Source organism: Haliotis rubra, unplaced genomic scaffold (assembly GCF_003918875.1).
Source record: "Haliotis rubra isolate DU_JTF1 unplaced genomic scaffold, ASM391887v1 Scf161, whole genome shotgun sequence".
NCBI classification, from domain to species: domain Eukaryota; kingdom Metazoa; phylum Mollusca; class Gastropoda; order Lepetellida; family Haliotidae; genus Haliotis; species Haliotis rubra.
This window is the reverse complement of record NW_025765570.1, coordinates 1,451,344-1,472,862: the sequence shown is the minus strand read 5'-3', so window position 1 is coordinate 1,472,862 and position 21,519 is coordinate 1,451,344. Positions and strand designations below refer to the sequence as shown.

The following is a 21,519-nucleotide window of genomic DNA, read 5'->3' as shown; positions in this document are numbered from 1 at the left end:
AAGTCCCTTGTATAAATTGGACTGCACCTAACAAGTGTACCAAGTACATTCCCTTGAGATTAACTTTGCCAAGGGCACAGGCACACCCTAAAAGTTGAGATCAAGGAGTCTGAAGCAATACAAACCTTATAGCTATGGGAGCATGGGGCACTGGCACTGGCCATAGTTGAGAAGGTCACACTGGGGCACTTGATACACTCTGTAACTGAGAGTCACACAGGGGCATTTGATACACTCTGTAACTGATAGTCACACTGGGACATTGACACACTCTGTAACTGAGAGTCACACAGGGGCATTGACACACTCTGTAACTGAGAGTCACACAGGGGGGCATTGACACACTCTGTAACTGAGAGTCACACAGGGGCATTGACACACTCTGTAACTGAGAGTCACACAGGGGCATTGACACACTCTGTAACTGAGAGTCACACAGGGGCATTTGATACACTCTGTAACTGAGAGTCACACTGGGGCATTTGATACACTCTGTAACTGAGTCACACAAGGGCACTGATACACTCTGTAACTGAGAGTCACACTGGGGCATTTGATACACTCTGTAACTGAGAGTCACACAGGGGCATTTGATACACTCTGTAACTGAGTCACACAAGGGCACTGATACACTCTGTAACTGAAAGTCACACAGGGGTATTGATACGCTCTGTAATTGAGAGTCACACAGGGGGCATTGACACACTGGCCATAGTTGAGAAGGTCACACAGGGCATTGACACTGGTCATAGTTGAGACAGTCACACAGGGCATTGACACTGGTCTGTAACTGAGATAGTCACACAGGGCATTGACACTGGTCATGTTGAGAGAGGTCACACAGGGCATTGACACACTCTGTCATAGTGAGAGAAGGTCACACAGGGCATTGACACTGGTCATAGTTGAGAAGGTCACACAGGGCATTGACACACTCTGTAACTGAGATAGTCACACGGGCATTGACACACTCTAGTTGAGACAGTCACACAGGGGCATTGACACACTCTGTAGTTGAGACAGTCACACAGGGGCATTGACACACTCTAGTTGAGACAGTCACACAGGGGCATTGACACACTCTGTAACTGAGATAGTCACACAGGGGCATTGACACACTCTAGTTGAGACAGTCACACAGGGGCATTGACACACTCTTGTTGAGACAGTCACACAGGGGCATTGACACACTCTAGTTGAGATAGTCACACAGGGGCATTGACAGACATACCTTGTTCAAGACGTCATCCACTTTCTCAGACAACAGTCTTCCCCAGAGATGTCCTAGGATTAACTGATGTGTTTTATGACAGAGAGAATCTTTTATCTCTTAAAACTACTTGAAGAAACTACTTCTAAATTAATGATGCTCAGTATCAGTTTTGAGACTGAGATAGGACGTAGCTTTGATTCAATCTTTATGGTATAATCTACTCTCATGTTTATCACAGCACCTTTCTTCCAGAGTGGACTCTACAATATGGAAAGCACAACTGACACCACCTACCCCCATCCATGTCTAAGTACCCCCATGGGCACTGAGTGATTGACCCACCACCAGGTAGGCCATGTTCCATGTAGGGGGTGGGGCACCAAGGTGATGTATGCATGTGTATGTACCTGGATACCATCATATCTAGTTATCTACCTGGCTGAACACCATGTAATATACTGCTCTGTCACCTGAGATTCCAGAGGTCAATACATCTAACAGGATGGCGTTAGGGGAGAAATTAATTAGGTACCAATATTAGAGAAAACGTCCCTCAGTGACAGATAAGGTACAGAACCTGGAACGCCATATGGTGCAAGCAGCAAGTTATTATAGCGACTCAGTTACTCCATTACAAGTGTAATGATTAAGTAGGGGCTCATGCCACCATTTTGTTTCTCGTATCAATAACTGACGGCAGACCAAATTCCACTATCAAATGATCGGGTATCAGACACATTAGTGTGAACTTCTTTGATGGGCATTTTAGAAGTTGAGTTTATGAAGAATAATGACAATTTGTATGGATATACAACTTCTTTTATTCTGTGAAGGGTGACGTTTCGACATAGATTCTAATGTTGTTGTCCAGCAAGTGGACAACTGATCAGTTAACTCTCTTCGATTAAACCTCGCCTGAAATATCAGTTAACCTCAAGTGATCTGTTAACGTGACATGACTAGTTATTGTCTGTGCAAGTTAACCGTGTCACTAACATTCCCTAAACAAGCAGCTGATGCCCTCACTCATTAGGAACTGTGAATGCTAAGCTTCACAAATACTTATCAGTTCATAGCGTGGAAATACAGTACATTTGTCGTGTAGTGTTGAAGAGCTGGAGCCAAATACACATGATCTGTTCATGGAGAATCTGTACAGCAATAGCGACTACTAGAGGAAGCAGCTCACGTAAGACCATCATTAGAAGCCCGACTGGTGGCACGATACAGGTCAGCTGACCATACTTCGGACGGAGGTATGTATCTCGACCACCCTCCCAGAGTGTGTGCACATCCATAATGACAGATATCTGCTCAAATTGAAATCTAAAACACCTGAATCCCACATCAAATGAGATATTATGCCTATAAATAAAGTCTCAAGTATCAATCAGTCCTCCAAACGACTCGGGTTGAAAAATAATTGCATCTTTAGCGTCATGATCCACAAATGTTCCTGCGTGTGCTACTGGTGCCTCATGGGAGTCTCACCAGGTGATACGTCAAACATCATAACTATAAAACCATTTGTTCCAACAGACCCGTGTGTCATAACAATGACGTGCGACCAGCAAACAGCTCCTGCAGTCCAGTAACCTCTCCCATATGTCACATGATAGCCTGACCATGGTCATACTCCATTCATAAGTCCTTACTTACCCCTAACTGTCTGTATACTGGTAAGGCTATCACATTTCTACATTATGTTTCCTTGTTAAATGTCATGCTAATAACAGTCATTGGCATTTCCACTATAGTCATCAGTAGAGGCAGAGTTGAAACAAGATATGGCTTAACGACCTACAGGTCTGCATCTTAGACCCCAAGAGCAACTAAAGACTTCCTAAACAAAGAATAATGTGTAATTCACTTTTATGTCAGTTAATTCAACAGTCATAGAAAAAAGTATGAATCACTTCTTTCATTTGTGCCATCAGGTAATGAAGTGAAGGTCACTGCCAACTCATTGGCCCTGATATCTGCACAGTAAAGACATTAATTAACATCAGTCATTGTAGTGAGGGATGTTTCAGTCATTAATGGAAATAATCGCAACATGTTTACTAGACTACATCAGCTGATGATGATACTACCCCTGGGTGTCTGAGACATTAAACAGTAACCAAGGAAACATTACAGCTCCAGGTTGAATAACATCTGTGCCTAAGGCAGCCAGTCATATTTTGTTGTTCCTTATCAAGACATCTGGCCAGTTAACCCTTCGAAGACATAGGGTTAGTTAACTATACACCATAGACAAACATCTGGTCAGTTAACCCTACATAGACATTTGGCCAGTTAACCCTACACAGAGATCTGGCCAGTTAACCCTATACAGACATCTGGCCAGTTAACCCTACACAGACATCTGGCCAGTTAACCCTGCACAGACATCTGGCCAGTTAACCCTACACAGACATCTGGCCAGTTAACCCTACACAGACATCTGGCCAGTTAACCCTACACAGACATCTGGCCAGTTAACCCTACACAGACATCTGGCCAGTTAACCCTACACAGACATCTGGCCAGTTAACCCTACACAGACATCTGGGCAGTTAACCCTTCACAGACATCTGGCCAGTTAACCCTTCACAGACATCTGGCCAGTTAACCCTGCACAGACATCAGGCCAGTTAACCCTACACAGACATTTGGGGAGTTAACCCTACAGACATCCAGCCAGTTAACCCTTCACACATCTGGCTGGTTAACCCTTCACAGATATCTGGCCAGTTAACCCAACAGACATCTGATCAGTTAACCCTGCACATATAATAATATCCCCCCACACACACACACTGCAGCTACACAAGTCGGCACCAAGATACACGGTTGGAGGCAAGGTTAGGAGAGCAGCAAATGTTTAATGCTTTTTGAAGGGGCAAGCAAATTCACGCTCACTTCTTTCAAAGTCTGTTAAACTTCCCACTTGAGAACTAACAGCTAATACAAGCTGTGACAAGAAAGAAAAAAATCAACCACTCAATTCTCATCTAAAAACATCTTTCTTCTTTTTTATTGATGCACATGTTCCAATACTGCTAGAGTGCAGATCCTTTCAAGGCTAAGACAGGTAAAAAGCAGTCTCCCCTCAAGGCTGAGATTGAGAAAGAGCAGTCTCCCTTTAAAGCTGAGACAGGTAGAGATCAGTTTCCCTTTAAGGCTGAGACTAATCAGTCCAACCTGGATTCCGTGATTCCGCGGTTGCAGAATAAATCACGGAAATTACCTTTTCAGACAGAAGAACGTCCGGTCCACGGAAAAAGTATTTGCATGCAGAATACCTGCAGAAATTGCCATTTTTCTGCTGCAGAATATACTTATTTTGAAAGTTGAATCAAGATTGATCTTCAACCGAAACAAAAAGTAGGGATAAATGTGAAAACTATGAATGGTTACACAAAAACGAACTGAGACATTTGTTATAACGATATTTTCAAAATATTCACGAATAAAGATGACTTATTCATAAGGTAATATTTTCTTCAGCACGTTACAATACTATTATTAGAATTTGAACCTGCAATTATGCTCACAACATCGATCTTTTTGAAGATTGAAATTTGCACTATTGTGTGGTTTTTCTTCAAGTTTTAAGTGAAGAATTTTGAAAAATGGGATGCAGAATTTACTTAAATTTGCCACGAAATTCTTAAGAAATTGTTGCAAAATCCAGAAGGGACTGACTAATAGAGACCAGTCTCCCTTCAAGACTGAGACAGGTAAAGACCAGTCTCCCCACAAGGCTTCGATAGGTGAGTTGCCTATCATCCTTATATGAGAGAGATAAATGTCACACTGTGTATCCCTCGCAGATCTGGCTGCACTAACACCTGTACCAATCACCTGCGCCAATCACCTGTGCCAATCACCTGTGCCAATCAGCCGTATCACTTGATGAATAATCCATTACCTATCCTCCAAGTGTGCTGGGTTTCAATCCCACATATCCTACTGCTAATACCCAGGGGAGATTAGCTGACAATGGATAACCTGCTCCCCACGATGGTGTCAACAATTAACTCTATGTCCAGGCTCATCAGCTGGAGCCACACCACCCTCACTGGTTGAACAGCAGCCCAAGGGAACAAAACATGCACCCTTACATTAGCCTTTACCCTAGAGCCACACCATCCTCACTGGTTGAACAGCAGCCCAAGGAACAAAACATGCACCCTTACATTAGCCTTTACCCTGGAGCCACACCACCCTCACTGGTTGAACAGCAGCCCAAGAGAACAAAACATGCACCCTTACATTAGCCTTTACCCTGGAGCCACAATACCCTCACTGGTTGAACAGCAGCCCAAGAGAACAAAACATGCACCCTTACATTAGCCTTTACCCTGGAGCCACACCACCCTCACTGGTTGAACAGCAGCCCAAGAGAACAAAACATGCACCCTTACATTAGCCTTTACCCTGGAGCCACACCACCCTCACTGGTTGAACAGCAGCCCAAGAGAACAAAACATGCACCCTTACATTAGCCTTTACCCTAGAGCCACACCACCCTCACTGGTTGAACAGCAGCCCAAGGGAACAAAACAAGCACCCTTACATTAGCATTGTAAGATCACCTGTGAATATATACCCCTTCACCTGGACCATTTGTCAATATGGGAGTGAGTTTAGTTTTACGCCACACCCAGCAATATTCCAGCTATATGGCAGCAGTCTGTAAAGAATCGAGTCTGGACCAGGCAATCAAGTGATCAACAGCATGAGCATCGATCTGCGCAATTGGGAACCGATGACATGTGTCAACCAAGTCAGCGAGTCTGACCACCCGATCCCGTTAGTCGCCTCTTAAGACAAGCATGGGTTACTGAAGATTCATTCTAACCCGGACCTTCACGGGTCTTGTCAATATGGACTAAATACATAGATCTTCAAAATGGGAATATTTGCACCCTACAGCAGACCCCAAACATAGATTCTCTGATTCTTACAATGTAATGATCCCCTGTATTTCGAATACAACAACCCTTTTTTGAAAAGCAATATGTCTTTTGTTTCATTTTAAGTATTATTCCCATGAATCTCATGAAAATATTCAATCAAAGTCTCATATTTCATGCTGGGTGAAAATAATTATCAACATTCAAGAAAGTGATCAACTATTTAGGTTTTTCACATGAACAAAATGTCAGAAAGTGACTTTCACCTCTTCTGTGACCATAGACTGAAAGATTTGTTCCTGAATTCCATGTGCATTACCTATGAAGATATGAGATGAACATCACATCTCTTTCTTTTGCCTATTTCAGCTTATCCATCAGCTGTCACTTCAACGAACATCAAAGCCAAGCGAGTTTCGTGCTACGCTTCTCTGGGGATCAATACTGCCTGCTTGTTTGGTCCCCTTGACTTTGTCCACGTTTACGTAGCTAGCTTGGCCGAGTTACGGAACATGACGTAGGAAGCTGCGGCCTCTGGCGGTCGTCCCTGTTGATCAGTTCCTACATTATCAATCTCTCTAACAATCAGTCAATACATACTACAATGACCATAGCTGACACCCAGTTCTCCGAGCTGATAGTCCTCAAAATGTCTGCTTGGCCAGAAAATAATTGATGCTTAACACTCCCGAAGCCCCTCTGGTAGAGGAGTGGGTGCTAATAGCCTCGTGAGGGTATATTCACGTCTGGCCCCCGGTTGGGTGAAATTCTACGTTTACAGTTTGCAGAATAATGAGCGCCACCTACTGTAAACACTGCCTGTTAATGCGATTAATCAGGCAAAATATGCTTCATTTTATGTCAATTAGAAAGTCTTGCTATCAGTTTTATTGTGGATTTTTGAAACGCCTTTGTCAATGTAATAGAGCGAGATCAATATTTCGAAGATTGTTGTGACAGACTTATTTTATTAAATAAATCTTTCTTCTCGGGGACCAGATTTAATTGGATTGTGGTAAATTCATGAATACTGTCAAGCTGTATAATTCAATATTAACATCTTTTTGTTATTCATTTCAAGCTTAAAGTTTAATAATTAATTCCTAGCTTGAAGACATGCCTCCATAAAGGATCACCATGGATCAATCGTTTGACTCCAAGTATTGTATGATTTTACATCAAAATATCAAACATTAACAGCTATGCACTCATGGAACATGACTTTCTTTAATTCATCTTAAAATGTCAGAAGTTACACTGTGATATACACAATTTAGTATTATTCCTCAAAGACATATAATTGAGAAAGTGGGTACAAATTTAAATTTGGAAAAAAAAATTATTATTAGGGGCACTCACTTCCAGATCTGATACAAGAACTAGGATGCTTTTTTCTGAAGTTGTAATACTATTCTGAAAGTTTGATCAAACTGTTGGCAGTACTATAAATGAGAACACGTTTCACACTATCAACCTCCATCTTTCACATGCGGAAGGCAATCCCCATAAACTCTCCCCTCATTAAGGACTTAAGATCCAAGAACAAGTCCGAATATAAGTCTCCCTGAGACACTAAAGTTTACGTCACAATTTACTACCATGCACAGCTGAGGGAGTCAGAAAATTAACCTGAGATTGTGAACCAGCAAACCTTTGTTTTCTTAAAACTTATGAACAATTCTACCACGACTTCAGTAAATACTGGATTGTGATTGGTTAATCTAAGTCATTCAGATGTATATAATCATGTTATATACCTCTGATTTTCCAACACAGTATGTATTTTTTTTTTTAAATCTTAATAACGTGGTTATGGTAGAATGTAGATAAACGTACTGTGTTGGAAAATCAGAGGTATTATATTTTGTTTCATGCCTCTGATTTTCCAACACAGTATGTTTAAAAAAAATAGCCACATTTTTCAGGAACAATTTTTTTTCTTCAAATCAATCCATTGACAATTTTGTGATTAAAAAATATTTTGGGGATAAATTCTTGACCATATAAATGACAGTTTACAAAATGTACATACTAAATAACATAATATTTCAGAGTACAAATAGTAGTCCAAACATCTCATAAACCTTAGGGCTTTATTATACAAAGAAGTGGCACGGAGAGTATCAAAATAGAGAAATGCAAATTTGACTAATTCATCTAAATGAAAATGAACAAACCAGAGACATATTGTATTGTTAAATATTATCAGTTCATATTGTTGAAAGCTGAGAAAACAGATTGAGTTAAAGATCAAACATGAGGAGCCTCCTCCGCCAACCTACAAAAAACAGGACAGCAACTGAATGCATCACCCAGCTGTTACTACAGAGGTGAGAGACAAGTTTGTAACATTTGTCAGTTGTACCGCCAGTTTTTCCATTGTAGCAACTTTGTGGAGTTTGACAAACTTTCCCACCTCTCAAGCACACCAAAATACCCTCACACCACAAAGTTTTCTAAGATGAAGAAGCTTTGGCATAAACGAAGCGACAAGACACCGGGCGGTATTCATGTTCTAATGTTGAAAAATTTCCCACAAGACAAAGGGTCTTACATAAGGCAGGCTTGCCACTGGTATTAACGAGTTCAAGTATATTTGAGTTGGAAATTGTACGCACGTTTAGAATGACAGCATGTTAGGGGCTCCCAGATCCATCAATGCCTCCATTTTCATCGACGTTTGTAAAATTCACATCCGACGGAACCTTCTTTCGACCGTCTAAATGATTTAACTCACTTGAATTTGAGGGCTTTCCACTTTTTGAATGAAGACAATAAATTTTAAATCTGAGCAGAAAGATGTCATAAATGTGTAGAACCAATCAATAAACATTGGTCCAGGTGTTGGGACTCCATCACCCCTAAAATCAATAGTGAACTCATCAAAGCAAATAGCCTCAGACTTAACCATCAAACAGTCAGGGGTGTTAAGTTGTAGACCTTACCTTTCCATGTCAAATGTTTACACTTGGCAATTATCCATAATATGAGATCTCTGCAACAAACAAGCAAGATTTCTCAAACTTCCAAACTACTGATTAAAATGGCCGAGTTTCAGCGTATCTCCTCCTAAACAGCCCTGCTCTGTCCTCCCTAGGGCACAGAATGAGAATGTGAACAACTTACCTGGACTCTGGCTGCAAATCAAGCTCATCAGAAATATCGATGCCCAAAATGTCACACAACAAAGTTGATAGAACAGCTGTGAAGGCCTAAGCAATGTTCACACAATAGATCCCATTTAAACTTCATTGACTAAACTTGTGTGTTTTCGCTTGCTGAAGTTTTGTAGGCAGAATCTCGGCATTACCTCTACATCCCAGGGAACCCCTCGGAGAATGTGTAGCCCGTTCCAAACTAAACACAAGTTCAAGAAGTACAGGCTAGCGGGGAGAACAAACAAACACGGTGATCTAGAGGGGCCACTCTCACATACATACGACCACTTACCATATTTCCAGCCGTTTACAACAGCTATAAAACTGTAGAGTCCTACCACTTTCATGCAGGTATCCATGCCCCACTGCACAGGTTCCACAGTGTCAAACACACAATCATTCATAAATTATGGAAGATATGTTGACATGGGATTGGGCAGGGATGCTAGGTGACTTTTTGTACAGAAGTTGTGTAAGCAGACAATGAAAGGAGTCAAGACCTGACAGGTTGCACAGATCATTATCAGTCTTCTCCACTACGTTCCATTCAAAGTTTTTGTCTTACCATCAATAGCAAACCTACTCCTGAAAAGTACCAACTTTATAATATTTGTGATGTGTTGGGATTTATAATCTAAATGTCCACGTTGATGTCATATAAGGGTCTCTGTACACTTGGACAACAAGCACCTGGTATAGATAGAAATGTTCAGGAGGACTGGTACATTATCCTACCTGCACAGGTGGATAAACCATTGTAGCAGGGCATGGAGTTATCCTACACACGACATCATTACCAGCTTGCTCACTGGGATATACTATAAACCATTGTAGCAGGGCATGGAGTTATCCTACACACGACATCATTACCAGCTTGCTCACTGGGATATACTATAAACCATTGTAGCAGGGCATGGAGTTATCCTACACCCAACATCATTACCAGCTTGCTCACTGGGATATACTATAAACCATTGTAGCAGGGCATGGAGTTATCCTACACCCGACATCATTACCAGCTTGCTCACTGGGATATACTATAAACCATTGTAGAAGGGCATGGAGTTATCCTACACCCCATAGCATCATTACCAGCTTGCTCACTGGGATATACTATAAACCATTGTAGCAGGGCATGGAGTTATCCTACACACGACATCATTACCAGCTTGCTCACTGGGATATACTATAAACCATTGTAGCAGGGCATGGAGTTATCCTACACCCGACATCATTACCAGCTTGCTCACTGGGATATACTATAAACCATTGTAGAAGGGCATGGAGTTATCCTACACACGACATCATTACCAGCTTGCTCTCTCTGGGATATACTATAAACCATTGTAGCAAGGGCATAGAGTTATCCTACACCCGACATCATTACCAGCTTGCTCACTGGGATATACTATAAACCATTGTAGAAGGGCATGGAGTTATCCTACACCCGACATCATTACCAGCTTGCTCACTGGGATATACTATAAACCATTGTAGAAGGGCATGGAGTTATCCTACACCCGACATCATTACCAGCTTGCTCACTGGGATATACTATAAACCATTGTAGAAGGGCATGGAGTTATCCTACACACGACATCATTACCAGCTTACTCACTGGGATATACTATAAACCATTGTAGAAGGGCATGGAGTTATCCTACACCCGACATCATTACCAGCTTGCTCACTGGGATATACTATAAACCATTGTAGCAGGGCATGGAGTTATCCCTACACACCCGACATCATTACCAGCTTGCTCACTGGGATATACTATAAACCATTGTAGCAGGGCATGGAGTTATCCTACACACGACATCATTACCAGCTTACTCACTGGGATATACTATAAACCATTGTAGAAGGGCATGGAGTTTTCCTACACCCGACATCATTACCAGCTTACTCACTGGGATATACTATAAACCATTGTAGAAGGGCATGGAGTTATCCTACACACGACATCATTACCAGCTTACTCACTGGGATATACTATAAACCATTGTAGCAGGGCATGGAGTTATCCTACACCCGACATCATTACCAGCTTGCTCACTGGGATATACTATTATGGTCAGGTGGACAAGGCGAAACCTCAGATCAGAAGGTCCATGGTTTGAATCTCATCTAAGGACTAGGAAATTGTACAGCCACTACGCTATTCGTGTGGCCTTCCAACAGCATCCTGTCAATATTCGAGTCATGAACAGAAAATTCAAGTTGCAGTTATCGCACAGACAAGTTCTCATGTCTGGAATCATACTTATGTATAAGATACAAGCCAGTCTCTACAGAAGCTCTTGCCGTGGTTATATCATAGAATACAACCTGAGTTTGTAATGTTATATCATCCAACAGCCAAAACCACATTAAGTGAGTGAGTGAGTGAGTTTGGTTTTACGCCGCTTTTCGCAATATTCCAGCAATATCACGGCGGGGGACACCAGAAATGGGCTTAACACATTATACCCATGTGGGGAATCGAACCCGGGTCTTCGGCGTGACGAGCGAACGCCTTAACCACTAGGCTACCCCACCGCTCCAAAACCACATTAAGAAATAAGCACTAATTACTTCACTGTTAGAGACACAGAAATCACCATCATCCATATTTCCTACCTGACTAAGGCAGTAAGCCATTAACAGCCCTGATAACACTGATTTCTTTCTGTATTGATTCTGCTCATACTTGATCACATCTTGGCAGTAAAATGAAACATGTGTAAACATATTCACAGCTGATAACCTATAAAACATACACATGAAACAAATTAGAACATTATATTGCTTGTTGCTTTTAGTCAAATACAATTATGTAAGACATTAAAATCAACAGTTCCTGCTCTCCGTCAGCAGTTGTGAATTATTACTAAAACAAACAACAAAAGATGCTTGCAAGGTGCAGGTGATTTTAAAGCTTCTCAGATCACGTAAAAGATCAATAGATTTAACCAATCGATTGTAGCAACATCATGCAAACAGTTTATTGGTCTCATATCTTAGTAAATACCATCAGTATCACACGACTATTTTGTAAATATGTTTTCATGGACAGTAACCAATATGATAGTACAAATGTCAGAGTGTTTGGTTTTTTCTGCAGCAACAACATGTGTTTACCATCTTTACCCTATAGATAATCCCTGTCCTTTCCAGGCTCATAACTAAACAATAACTTGTTAAGTCAAGGTATTATATATGGTAAGACCATCATTATTAAACCATAACAACATTATCCTTCATTGGGGTTTTACGTTTTTTCTTATCGTCTAAATAGTATGTACAAGTTTCAAGTTTCAAATGCTGGAACTTGAAAGGTGAAATAACTCTGTGGTCGTCACCAGCTCTGTTGCAGCAAACCTTTGCATTCAGTCATAACCAAGAATCAATCCAACTGCATATTTAATTTTTTTTTATCAAAAACCCTGCATTTATAGCTGGACCTGATCAATAGTATCTCCAACAGTGGAAAACAAATCACAAAGTTCCATTTCTTCCTTCTATCTACCAGAATCAATAAGCCACTACAAGTCATCCAACTTTTATAGGCCTGCCACACAGTGCTTGTCTTCTTTCTCCCTAACTCCACAATTTCGTACTCATCAAATAGTCATGGGGAGCAGTAGGTATCAAAATGACTTTCTGATAATTCTGCAAGAAATGGATATCAGTAGATAACTAACAAAACTTATCCATAATCGTTTTGAAGATAGTCTCCTCAAGTCACAACACTTATCTATCCATTTCTTTCATAACAAAGATAAAGCATCGTGTGACCCTGGTAGCGTCCAGCCACTCAGTCCCGCTGTCTATGTGCAAGCAGTGTTGTCACATTATATACATGTCCAACAACATCGAGTATACCTCAAACCTACGTCACACATGTGTCCAACAACATCGAGTATACCTCAAACCTACATCACATGTGTCCAACAACATCGAGTATACCTCAAACTCATGTCACATCACACGAGTCGAACCACAGCGAGTATACCTCGAACTCACATCACACGTGTCCAACCACAGTGAGTACATATAGAACCCATGTCACATCGCACATGTCCAACCACAGCGAGTACATATAGAACTCATGTCACATCACACATGTCCAACCACAGCTAGTATAGAGAACCCATGTCACATCACACATGTGTCACACCACAGCGAGTACATATAGAACCCATGTCACATCACACGTGTCCAACCACAGCGAAGTGTCCAACCACGTAGTATAGAGAACCACCCATGTCACATCGCGCACATGTGTCACACACATACATATAGCACCACAATACATATAGAACCCATGTCACATCACACATGTCAACATCGGTATACCTAAAACCCATGTCACATGTCAACAACAGCGGAGTACACCATAGAGCCATGTCACATTACACCTAGAAGCCATGTCACATTACACAAATTCTGCCTTGGATTCACTACAGGAATACAAGCATGACATACACGGGACCTATTCTGCCTTGGATTCACTACAGGAATACAAGCATGACATACAGGGACCTATTCTGCCCTGGATTCACCACAGGAATACAAGCATGACATACAAGGGACCTATTCTGCCTTGGATTCACTACAGGAATACAAGCATGACATACAGGGGACCTATTCTGCCTTGGATTCACTACAGGAATACAAGCATGACATACAGGAAACCTATTCTGCCCTGGATTCAACTACAGGAATACAAGCATGACATACAGGGGACCTATTCTGCCCTGGATTCACCACAGGAATACAAGCATGACATACAAGGGACCTATTCTGCCCTTGGATTCTGCCCTGGGATTCATTCTGCACAGGATTCAATACAAGCATGACATACAAGGGGACCTATTCTGCCTATTCTGGATTCACTACAGGAATACAAGCATGACATACAGGAGACCTATTCTGCCTTGGATTCACCACAGGAATACAAGCATGACATACAGGAGACCTATTCTGCCTTGGATTCACCACAGGAATACAAGCATGACATACAAGGGACCTATTCTGCCTTGGATTCAACACAGGAATACAAGCATGACATACAGGGAACCTATTCTGCCCTGGATTCACCACAGGAATACAAGCATGAAGTGCTGGAGACACTTCAAGTAATACAATCCACACCTACACAAGCACTGACACAACTACAATGCACATGCAGGACTAAAAAATTGAAGATAATAATCTAATAGCACCAAGTAACTTCCTTGGCTTTGACAAGTCTAGGTTTCGGGTCAATCAGCTCTTTCACTCACTCACATTCTCTATGTTTTCTTTTTCAATTTCTCCTATATTGTCCCCATTCCCCCGAGTAAACTCCCTGCTGCATATGAAGAAGTTCGCAAGGAACATATTCCTCCCATCATGCATCATTCAGTAGAGAAGAATCTTCATTGTCCGTATCTGTACAAACCAACTTCAGTTCAATATGTCAATACTGGGAGGCGGGATCCTGCTTCCTGTAACAACACATAATATAACTTTCTTACCATTAGGAACCAGTCTAACTTGCCAGTTCTAAAACTACAAACAATGGAGTTGTGGGTAAGGTGTTCATTTGTCATACAAACCATGCTTGGATCTCCAAACACACACATTGTGAAGCTCATCCATTGTGTCTCCTGTATCAGCTGGACAAGTGCTATCAAATCTAAAGTCATTTTTATTCTTTCCCTCCCTCTGTGGCTTCGTCTTTTAATCCCTGTCTTTTACTCATGCCACTCACTCATTCACTCACTGTACAGTTCTCAGAACCCATGTTCAGCAAGGCATGGATGATGTTTTTAACATTCACATAACGAAATGTTTCTTTACTGATATTATCTTCCTTGCTTCATTCACACATAAATTATGTACAGGAAACTTTTAAGACAAAAATCATCATTTTTTTCTGGCTTAAGTGCAACAACAGCATGGTATCAACATACATTGGAATCTTTAGGTTTTTTTAGTGTATAATCAATTCATAACTACCGAAATGTCTATTGGACACTACAAAATGTCACATGACTTTTCAACCCATAATATACATAAACTGGCCACAATTTTTGTATGTTATTTCCCTGCCAAGCAATGCCGAAAGTGTGCCCCAACCAAACAAATCATGAACCATGTTTTCTTGCATCAAACTCGACCACTCACTAAACAGGACACGGATTTACATACCCATATATCTAACATGGCACCCCACAAAACAAGCCTGCACCTAATAGCGACTGAATATCGTCCAATATCATTAGACTGAGTGAGTAGCCCCTCTTTGGGTATCATGAACACAATTGGCAATTTCTCCCTAATGACTGGTGCTCCATGAAAGCTTCAGGCTCCTTGTCCCTTACGTCTACTGAACACAAATGGTTAGTAACACTGCACGAAATCAGAGCCACAACTATTGGAATCAGAAAGCAGATTTTGATTTCACAATTCTCTCGGGCATATGTAACAGCTGAGTCTGAAAAGAATTCAGATTTCCACCTTTTTGGTCTAAATTCAGCGGGGACTAAAACAATCTGGGAATGTGTTGATCTCATAGCTAGCTTGCCACGATGCTCACGTCCAAGTTGAAGAAAACCTGTTTACTTCTACTCAAGTGAAGACTAAACCTGCTTCTAATGATGCAGCTGAAACAGGAAAATAGTCTATGTTAGCCTTGTTGCCTTACATTTGTTGGGGACTTAATTCACTTGTTATCTCAATTCACTACCAGGCAACTACTGCCTGACTGCAGAGAAGCCTGAAGGGAACATTCATATTCGGTCAGTCCGTATTCGAGAAAGTCGTATTCTGTTAGAAATAGCAGTAAATCATAACAATTCCTGTTCCAAACTTGCTTCAACTAAATCGATATCGCTACTTTAAATGTGCAAAAACATTCCCCTTTTTTGGAGGTCTAGTCGGTGTGAGGCTGTCTGAAAGCTCTGCCTCAGTCCACCCCTCAACAATCAATAAGTCTAGCTCAAAAACGAAGAGCCTTGCCCTTTGCTGAGAGTGCCCTCCATGCCAAAGCATCCATTAATATGTCAGTCAAAATACATCGTGCATTTTCCTTAGGACCTTTGCTAATCAATACCTAATCAATACCAGCAAAATCAATTGATCACCTCTCTTCCAGTTCAGGAGGTGCAGCAATCTAGCTCCTAATTCTGTTCCGTTTCCATTTCAGACAGTTTCAAGTTTCAGAGCCTCCACCTGGGTCATTACGAGCCGCCAGTGAGGAAAACACTGAAGAAAAACCCACACACACATCAGACCAGGCTAATTCCATCTTCACTTTGTCTGATAAGATATTGACAAACAGTTATGAATACATCAAGCAAGTACAAAGAAAAACAGTGTATTCAATAATGGCCTGGATTAGGATATTCCAGAAGATTCTCTTTGTTCCATTATTTAAAGCTTATCTTCATGGAGTTCAGAAAAGAAAAAGATATAATATTCTTCAGTCAAATGTTTGACAATTTTTGAAGATGTGAAAATATCGATGATGACATTTTCAGCCACATTAGCTGTCACACAACCAATGTTAGTTACGCTGTAGACTACGGTCCGGACCGGAGTGCGGAAGGTCGCGGGTTCGATCCCCGACTGTGTCATACCAAAAGACGTTAAAATATGGTACTTGTTGGTCCATGCCTGGCGCTCAGCATTAATGGATACAACAAGGACTGGTCGGCTCGGAGTCAGTATAATGTGTCTGAGTGTGGTATTCATGCTTCACTGCGGCATGGTAATCTCAGTGGGCTAGCACTATAAAACCAGCTTCAGTCTGGGCTAGTACAAGCAGCCGCACATACACATATACACGCATGCACGTTGTCATATGAGCCAAATATTCTCAAGCACGACGTTAAACCCAATTCCACCACCACCACGGTCCGGAACATGGAAGCTACCACCTCCCATCTGTGAATTAAATTATTTGTGGTGATTTCTCATGCCATTTATCACCAGCATACAAAGTACATCAGTATTTTTTACATCTTGAAAAACAAAACATAAATCATGTACCAACAAAAAGTATTAACATCTGACTGCTCCAACACATACAGTGATGGTGGTGTAGTGGTGAAGATCCCAAGGGGTCCACCCGATGTCTGTAGGTATGAGTGTACTACAGGACACTTCCACTGAAGCGAGGATAGCTGTCTCTGTGTTCACATTGATACACACGTACCCCAGTAAACAAATCGGTTTATTGGCTTCAGACAATTCATCATCATGATTGACATTAGACATGTCTCTTTGTACCAAGCCTCGACTACCTAACTTCCAACAAACACCCTCACAAGCACGAGAAAATAACAAGGTCTATCTTTTGACAGCAAAACATCAACTTTTAAGCATCGTCTTAGAAACTGTCTTGACACACGATTCAGTCTACACATTTTGACACAATAGCGAGCCCTTCTTGGGAAACATGGGCTTTTACTGAGGCACAAGTAAAACCGATAATTCCCTCCGTCAATATTTGTAAGAGTCTAATGTTATGAAAGCGAGACCTCACAGTCCCTCGATAAAACCTCATGTTAACGTGGCCTGGACACACTTTCACATTTTAGTGGAACCGAAGCCCACTCTCACACGGGGAATTCAAACCACAATGTCAGTGTGAGAACTCCAATCTTCGGCTGTCCGACAACTAACACAGTTTACTATGGGGAAAGCCATCACATTTCTCCTAAAACTTCACTTGATATGAAGCCATCGAACACCATACAATCTTTTAATTGAAAACACAAAAATCTTCCATTTGTGTATCAATTTCACCAAAATACAGGATGTTTGGCCATATAAAATCAACTTCATGCTTAATATCTAAATCCAATATGACATTCTTTCATAAAAAATTTTATTCTTCTTTTCCTGTATCCTACTTGTGACCTTATCGTTGGTTCAATACAAATGCATCTTTAAAATGTTCTGTGGCATATAGATCTTGATAACTGTTCACAAAAATGTTGCAGAGAGCAAATGAGGAGATGCTCTTACACTCATGACTGGAGCCCTGGGTGGCTTTAAGAGCTGACCTTTGTCAGGAGTATATCAGGTAAAATGACTGTTGCCACTTACTGTTTGGTGTGTTATTTTGTTTTGAATTTCAGCTGTGCAGTACACTGTAGAGGAAACACATAACAAGATAGCTTTATGATTCATTTTTCAGACCACAGCTTCACGATGTAGGTTGATTGTAACTTCAGTGCAACTTATGATACAACAGGGCGGTGGAGTAGCCTAGTGGTTTAAGCATTCGCTCGTCACGCTGAAGGCCTGGGTTCGATTCCCCACATGGGTACAATGTGTGAAGCCCATTTCTGGTGTCCCCTGTCGTGATATTGCTGGAATATTGCTAAAAGTGGCGTAAAACTAAACTCACCCACTCACTATGAGTAAAAACTGTAACTTAAGTTTGTTTCAAGAAATCGGGACCTGATATCATAATTGTCAACATATAATCACTCATTGTCAGTCAGCGTGCACATTTGGAAATCAGATTTTTTATTTATCTGAACACAATTTCTTCGATATGACAACAACAAGTATTATTTACTTGACCTATGTACAGAATGATAGGATACAATGTCTTATGGTTTGTTAATAGACGGCAGTTACTAGCAGTTGGGGTATTTTCTAGTGTATTTTACATCACACAAAATAATTTCATGTTAGATATATGTAAAACTATAGTACAACTTGTTTTAAATGTTTGCTAAAATCCTTTAACAAACTAAAGTTGATTTCAACACAATTAAATCAGATTAATCAGATGTTATATAGAATTTGACCATTATATTGACAATTGGTGAAACTTCAAACAAGAATTTTCAAACAGATTCTCTAGTTTATCTAAATTAATATTGAATGCCTTACACTGGCATTTCTATATTTATAGACAACATCGAGGAGTTATGCGACCTGGAAATATATGTATTTGTTCCACAGTGGTTATCGAATGTGTCACTGTAAGGTAATAAACATTTAATGCTACTGTAACGTAAAATACTGTCAAACATAACGGCTGCAGTTTTTGTCATTGTATAAGGTCTTATAACATTGTAACGTAAAATATACCCTTATCTATACTGTATATGATTGTATCTTCCCAACATATTTATAGTTTAACAAGTATTTACAAACAAATGGATTTGATGTTCAGTGTCTTCAATAAAGCATGAGCAATTACTTTATTAAAGTTACTGGATGTATTTTGTTTGTTCTTTTGATGTTTTCTTTTTTTTGTAGCAAAACATAAAAATACAAAAGAATTGGCAACAGTGGAATTTCATTAAATTTTGACTAATACCCTAAAATATTAGGTCACAGTAAAATTCAGCACAATATCTTCCACATGATGCATGAAATGCTAACATTCACTATCACTAGTGTTATTTATGGTGCAACAAATATATACACCATCGCTGGCAACATGCAACTTTTAACTACAATGTGATGTTATACATATCGTAAGAATATGTTTTTTTATGTTTTATGGAAATGGTAATGGTAAATTAACACAGAATGCCAAATGTATCTTTATTTCCAAACTAACTTTTGTGAAGAAGTTCAATATTTTTGCACTTGCAACCATGCAACAACGGATGTGCATGCTGAGTGAGAATGAGTGAATACATTTACACCTGGACTCCACAGATAATAAGGCATTTGCAATGCGCTGAATTCTGCACCATGAAGGGGCACTCTCACAGCACTTCAATCTGAGTATTAGTACTCCAGATAGAAGCTCTAGAAGGTTATTAGTCACATGACTTATCCCACCGGGTACCCATTTTCTGCTGGGTGAACAGAGGCAAGTTTGAACAAACTCACTTGCCTAAGGTGAGAACACATGTATCACATTGATCATGACAGTGGACATGGTATTAAGACTTCAGACACTATAATAGTGACCATGGTATGACACACTGGTAAAGAGCAGATGATGTCAGTGATGACTTGACTCAGCCAAGTAGGATATAACACGTTCATACCTTGCTGACTGTTGGGGTGATGACAGCGACGTCATCTCACCCAGGAATAACATTCTGATATAAATTCACTCTTTAGATGATGAAAGTGTCTTTACATGACTATAACATATCTATATATATCTGACAATGCAGTAATTTAAGGATATAATGACTTCCTGCCTGTGGTATAACTCAATAGTATATAACTGGCTATAGTATAACACACTGATATATATGGCAGTAGAGTAATGTAAGGATATACTAGGACTACAACTGGCTATAGTACAACACACTGATATATATGGCAGTATAACAATGTAAGGATATACTAGGACTACAACTGGCTATAGTATAACACACTGATATATATGACAGTATAGCAATGTAAGGATATACTAGGACTACAACTGGTTATAGTATAACACTGATATATATGGCAGTATAGTAATGTAAGGATATACTAGGACTACAACTGGCTATAGTATGACACACTGATATATATGGCAGAAGAGTAATGTAAGGATATACTAGGACTACAACTGGCTATAGTATAACACACTGATATATATGGCAGTAGAGTTATGTAAGGATATACTAGGACTACAACTGGCTATAGTATAACACACTGATATATATGGCAGTAGAGTAATGTAAGGATATACTAGGACTACATTGTCAAGGCATCACATGGCATATATATCTGACATCAACATAATGACACTGAGACAATTACCAGTACATGATGTAACACATTTGGTGCATAAATGATTTACATGGCTGTGGAATACCACATACATCAGACTCTAGGTATATACACATGTGGTGAAGGCTGTGGTATGACAGACCGACATATCTACTGATTTACCTGGCTGTGGAATACCACATACATCAGACTCTAGGTATATACACATGTGGTGAAGGCTGCGGTATAACAGACCGACATATCTACTGATTTACCTGGCTGTGGAATACGACACATCAGACTCTAGGTATATACACATGTGGTGAAGGCTGTGGTATAACAGACCGACATATCTACTGATTTACCTGGCTGTGGAATACGACACACATCAGACTCTAGGTATATACACATGTGGTGAAGGCTGTGGTATAACAGACCGACATATCTACTGATTTACCTGGCTGTGGAATATGACATACATCAGACTCTAGGTATATACAGATGTGGTGAAGGCTGTGGTATAACAGACCGACATATCTACTGATTTACCTGGCTGTGGAATACCACATACATCAGACTCTAG

The 21,519-nt window shown here is 40.4% G+C and overlaps 1 protein-coding gene across 8 annotated transcripts in view; it reads right to left on the bottom strand.

Moving 5' to 3' along the window:
- The window catches only part of LOC124271565 (myocyte-specific enhancer factor 2A-like), a 115,414-nt gene that overhangs the window by 75,368 nt on the left and 18,527 nt on the right, over nucleotides 1-21,519 (bottom strand). Inside the window, exon 1 of one of the 8 annotated variants that reach the window (XM_046706709.1) lies at nucleotides 21,212-21,276. The exons of 6 other annotated variants lie outside the window; for them this stretch is intronic. The gene's annotated coding sequence lies outside the window, so the exon portion shown is untranslated. Of the gene's footprint in view, nucleotides 1-6,068; nucleotides 6,080-21,211; nucleotides 21,277-21,519 lie in introns of those variants that run through there. One more of the 8 variants, XM_046706708.1, reaches the window with a different exon arrangement.